This window comes from Limulus polyphemus, unplaced genomic scaffold, assembly GCF_000517525.1.
Source record: "Limulus polyphemus unplaced genomic scaffold, Limulus_polyphemus-2.1.2 Scaffold753, whole genome shotgun sequence".
NCBI lineage: Eukaryota > Metazoa > Arthropoda > Merostomata > Xiphosura > Limulidae > Limulus > Limulus polyphemus.
In genome coordinates, this window is record NW_013666363.1 from 143,584 (window position 1) to 150,113 (window position 6,530).

The 6,530-nt window shown below is 32.5% G+C and overlaps 1 pseudogene; it reads left to right on the forward strand.

The window, feature by feature from the left end:
* Nucleotides 1-6,530, forward strand: part of LOC106460327 — a 198,834-nt pseudogene that overhangs the window by 140,838 nt on the left and 51,466 nt on the right.

Here is a 6,530-nt window from a genome sequence, read left to right on the forward strand (position 1 = left end):
AGAAAGAATGAACTAGTTTTAATTAAGAAAGGACTTGTATCGCTAAGTTCCTCGGAAAGAATTTATACCGGAAATTAACAAACAACCAGATACGTAACAATATTATTTACTTTATTTTCCCTATCCTTCAGTGGCTCATCGATAAGTGTGAAGGCTTATAAAGCAAAAAAACTGGTTTCGATACTCATGGTGAGCACAGTACAGATAGCCCATTGTGTAGCTTTGTTCTTAATATCAAACAAAAATTGTTCTTTTACATTTTATTCACATAAACACATATTTAATTTATGTAGGCTAAAAATCACTCAGATGGACAATATTATTTCCCTTAGACAAGTAATATTGTCCATCAGATATCACGTGAAATTTTCTAAAAACACTACTAGGAAATGTTTAGTTCAAACACACTGAAATATAACTAGTCACTGAAGCTCAGAGAGCTAATTTTTGCTAATCTGATAGGCGCCTAAGGTTGTCTGTTGTTGCTCCAAATATGCTCATAACATCAGTAAATAATATAGTTTATAGCAATCAAAGTGAAATATAAAAACACCTGCTGCGTCACGAAAGTTAAATTCATTAGAAAATATAAAATAAAAAAACACACAATAGCTCAATGTTCAAATCCTGATTAAACTCAATTTTACACCTTTAAATATTGGACCTAGATTTAGAAGTTTTCATAAGTTAGTTCTATAGATGAATAGACAAAGAAAGTAAAATATATATTGTTCGTATTCTGAAGATTATGTTCGTATTCGTATTTTGAGATTAATTTTGTTGTTCTATAGTTCTAGCCCTTTTTATCGAATCATCTCGCACATGTATTTGGCTAACATGCTGTTACGTCTCTGTGTTCGTTTGTTAATTTTCCGTAGAAATTCTTTCCGAAAAACTTCAGCGATAGAAGTCCTTCCATAAATAAAACTAGTTTATTCTTTCTCAATACAACTTTGCAATACACTTAATTCCCACAGTCGGTTTAACTCAAACAAACGCTATAATTCACAACGAATGATTCCCGCGCTTGACTCAATTGTCCGTCTCTATCTCTGTCTGCAATTCAATTCCCTTGTTGCCGTTACTTCTTACCGGTCTTATATATACAAAAAGTGTACATCTCGTCTCTTCGTGAATCATCTAGAAACTCATCACGTGTTACTAGCGTCACGTGACTTCCGCTGTCGTAACAATGCTTTATCTATGTCAGTGTTGATTTTAGTTGAGTATCTGTAATATGTGGAAAAATAAAAAGTAAAAATAAGTATAAAAACTTAAATCGTTTCGGAATTTAGTTGTTTACTGATATATCACCAACGTTTTTAATAAAAACAAACCTCTTTAATCAACAAATATTTTCCAGTTTTGTTGTCTATACATTTCATTTTATACTTTCAGTATATAGACTAACAACAATATTAGGTTATACTTTTGTTGCTGAGCAACATGACATAAAAATCATTGTTAGAACTTAGTGTTACCAAAAACTATGTATTAGAAGTTGTTAGTCTAAATGATTTTTTCCAATAATTATTCGATGAATACGCCAAGAATGATCTTAATTTTCATTGGCTCACAAAGGAATTTACCGACGTTTGAATGCCTCGATTGCAGGTATTAATTTTGATTGGCTCACAAATGAACTTACCTACGTTTGACTGCCTGGACTGCACTTTTCTGCCTCTTTTTTTGGTCAAGCTATATTTCACAAAATTTATATATTTCAGTTAGCTATGAAATATGAGGTTATGGTATATTATAGGGTGGAGGTGGGGATGATAGTACTTGCCCCGTCATTTTTGACGGGCTATACGATAGTGACAAATAAAATTAAAAAGTAATGACTAATATTTTATTATTATGATTTATAAGACTTGTTAGTAAACAATTTGACCTACTGCAAAAACTAGTGGTACAGAATTGATAACATAGGCCTGCGAATTTAAACTTCATAAAGTTGTTTTGGTTTTAATAACGGATTTTCTATAATTCAGCTACGCAGATTTCGAAAATAATATTCATTTTTTGCTATCACGTGAGTACTTTTTACAAATCGAGATGAAAAAAACTCTTACTTAGATCAAATTATTATTTCGTTTACCACAATGAATTTTTTTTTATTTTTGTTAACAAAAATACTAACAAACTGAACAAAAGGAAAGAGCATTGATGTCAAATGAATATGCATCCTCATTCATCCTGATGTTTTTGTGAAATCTACGTCTTTTAGTCTCAAAACTACGCGTTGTGGTCTTTCTTTTATGTATGCGTTATGACGTTTTGTGAAAAATCTGTACGTGATGGAAAAAATGGGATATCACTTTCGGATTTAGCGTACAGATATTATTGTAGATCATGAAAAAAATTCGAGACAGTAAAACCATCACAGGCCTGTGTAATCAAAGGATTAAGAAAATCGTTCGATAAATGTAAATGTGTGTCTTTACTTTTTGATAAAACATAAGCAGTTAATTGCTCGGATAAAATCACAACAATAAAATTCGTTTGTATATAAAACAAAATGTACTGTAAAATTCGTTTGTATATAAAACAAAATGTACTGTAAAATTCTCAATAAAGAGAAGACAAAAACAACATAGTATGTGTAACGAATTTATTAATTAATATTTATTTGAATATCAACGTTTGTTTAGATTAAGTTTATATTTAAAAACATGCATAGCTTATAGTTTTATATATGTATTGCGAAACTCCCGCCTATTCTCCAAAGTTGTAGAAGGTTCTCGAGAGTAAGAATCAACAATATATGTGTACATAAATGCTTGTGTTAGCGCCAGTATTGTTACGTAAAACTGAAATTTCTAGAAATCCTCTATACGCCTATAAATATAACCAACGCGCCCCGCCAAAAGGAGAGTATCTATTATTAGCTTCCTATAGTCAATGTGTTATAAACTTTGGAAGCTATAACTATGATTGTTATAACGCTGACCAATCGGAAAACTTCAGATATTGGACCAGGAGCATTTAAAAGTTCGAACATTACAAATTGTTTAATTTCAGTGGATTCTCATCGGACATTAGTATTTTTATGAAAACATTACACGACATCGTGGCGGAAAACTCTGTGTGTGTGGCTAATAAATAACGAAGGACAAAACTAGCTTGCTTCCCAATAAGTGAATTATACCTACGTCAACTCGTAATGAACTCGCTCATTGTGAACCCTCGATAAGATATCAAGGAAGTTCCAGACTAGAAAGAAGACTTTATATTGCTTGAAAGTTTGTGAAACTTTTGTTTATAGATCATTGTCTGTGATAACTATTTGTAATAATTGTTATTGTAAATTGTTTTGTGTGTGTGTATATTAAAACGTATTTGTGTTAAAAAACTGTGTGTATCAATCTTGTTGGCAAATATTACAAACTGACTATTTATCGGCATATATTTAAATACTAAATCCAAAGTACAATTTAACTACTAAATTTAAATTATCATTTAGTTCGGTTTCAGACCATTTGAAATTCCAATACGTAACATATGTTTATGACGAAAACTGGAATTATTTTATTTAGGATTTAAGCACTAAGTAGCGAATAATAAACTAATGGTTAAATCTCAGTATAGCAAGCCATTTCGTATTTAAGGCTGGTTAGGAAAACGAAACCAGCAATCCAAATATCAAATCAATAAGAAAAACTATGGCAAGCATGGTAAGCCTTTTAAGTTGCAGGACTTGTGTGGCTATGAGAAAAACAGCCCATGAAACAATCTCAAGTTTTATTATATTACCTTGATGTTGATTGTAGACTTTGTTCAGACATACATGAGAAAATTACTTTTGATGATGCACAAGGGAGACCCTTTCGACGATCCTTTAGTTAATGAAAGTATTTGTTTGTCTTGTAGATTACAAATCCTCGACCTCGGGTCAGTGGAGAACTCTGATGCTTGTTTAATGATGATTACAATTCTTTATTTTTTTTTCTTTAGTACAAGTTGCGATTGGTGGCTTCGGATAACCTAAACGAGAACTTCACAAATGTGATTATCCGTGTAAACGACGTGAACGATAACCCTCCTGTCTTCGATCGATCAACCTACGAGACGGAGATTACCGAAGGAGATGATGGGAAACTGCCTAAGCGAATCCTACAGGTTATATTTTCCTACTTTACTTTAACGCCTACAAAATGAGCTCAGTTTTACACATATTTCCGATTCGGTTCACTTTTGTAAGTCTTCCGAAATCTTTCGTCGTGCATGACTTTTTTACCCAGAAATCATTCCTAGTTTATTATCGTTTTTATATCCCAAAGTTCATAGAATAGTCATATTTAGTTCTTTGATACTTATGGTAGAAACGTCATGTGAAACGTTTTCAATTAATGATCGATAGCGATAGGGTTTTTTTTTTCATTATGCTTATTTTATTGGGGAATTTCAATTAAATGCAACAGGAGCGTTGCACAGGTAGTAAAAAAACAGTTCAAAGCATAAGACGTGCATTGAAAGGAACGGGTTATACTTTTATTGGCTGATGACAAGCGGCTTATGCAACCAATGTACATTTATGTAAAACATTATCACTTCAATAACTTTAAATCATTATATATATATATATATAGAAAGATAGTGTCATGATCTGCTATACGCTTATGAATTCTTTATTATATATGAATCTATTCTTTATACTTATGTTCTGAACAATGTTTGTTCTTTCTTATTCGATTACTTGCATTTTTCGAATTGTATTTTATTTTTGTATTGGGCAATCGCACACTAGTAGCAGTGGAAAACTTTTATTTGGACACTATCATTGTTCATGTTTAAAATATTAAAAACGAACATACAAAGTTAAATTATAGCACAACAAACAAGCTTTATCAAAACAGAGCACAGCCCTAAAACTATGTGTTTCGATGGCATTTTACAGTACCATCATCAGGAGTAATAAGTAAAGCTAGAAACTGAATTATGAATCTACATGACCTCCGATTTACATAACCTTACGTTACATCATCAGCGCCATCTCGACTTCGAACACAACACTCCTCGTAGAGCTAACAAACAGATTTCCACTATTTCATTTCTTCCATATCTGGATCACCATCTTTATTAAAATTAATATCTCTACTGATTTTCTAATATTCAATTCCCACTTAAACTCAAACTTTTTCACCAAGTTAAGATTTTATTTCAATGTATAATGTGAGACGCTCTTTCCACTTTTTTGATAGAAGAGCTAACATACAGGTTCACACATAAAACGTACAACGAATTAAAAAAAAGACCAAAAACTCGAGTGCTTTCCTTAGTTCTGAATTTCACTCTTGGCTCTTGACCTATATAAACTCGACTACAGATGCAAGGCAGTTTGTACATGCCACATTTATCAACTTCTTCTATTTTATATTTTAAGCATGTAAGATAATTATTTAATTTACAAGGCGGAGAGAAAGTTATCTACAATCTACACGTTGAGCATCTAGCAAGCAAACCCTCGTGCCATCCACTTTACTATTTCCTTTGAATTTTGTACATAGTAACATTTTTAATTTATTGTTATGCTTCTTGTCCTCCTAGCGGCTCAAGGGTTAACTCTGCAGAGTTACGGCACTAAAAATCGCGTTTCCATACCCGTGGTGGGTAAAGCACAGATAGTCCATTGTGTAGCTTTATGTTAAAAAAAAAAAAAAACAGCTATTGCCATGCTACTTATAAAACCTACCAATAATCTATAGCTACATGTTTCATGAAAATGAACTATGAATCGTGAGAACAGCCTTTTGGTGCTTTAAATATAAACGTGAAAAGGTTGGATAATTTTTGGCTAGGGATGAGATGATCTGTTTGTGGCGGAACGGCAAACGTAAACGGTTTCCATAACTTTCAACTGTAATGTCCAGGAAATTTTATTAACCATCTTTTTTCCATCTCCAAAGTAAGCTAAGTGTTAGGACTAACCGAATTAAGATGTCCTTCAAACTGCATTGTCATTCCTGCACACCAAAAATGTGCCATCTACATATCTTAATCACAACAAAGGCTTAACCCCAGAAGTGTTTAATGCATCCATTAGAAATTTATACATAAACAGCTCACATAACAGGGGATATGAGGGATACCTTTAATCTGTTTGAAGAGTTTATCCCCTACCCTTAAGTATGAGTTCGACACACTAACTGTTCAGCATAATAATTTTATTCACTTTTAACAGAAAATTTCTTGCTCTCTAATAATCTAATTTCAAGACAAATAAGTTCTTCTTCAACTGGCAGATTCGTGAACAGATACAATGTAAAAAGTGGCTTGGTTATCAGTAGATTCGAAATTTATCCCTTTGATGTTATTAACAAAATCAGATGAGTTTTCTACCGTGTACTTATAACAGTTGGTTAAGAACGAAACTTTCCGACAAACAAACTTCATCAGTGGATAGAGCCACGAGACTCTGTGATCCGAAATCGAATGAAACGGAGTGCCAATTTCACTGAGTTCAGGTAGCGCGTGAAACTTGAGTGAAATGTACCTTGAGATATTTGTGTTTGTTTGTTTATTTGATA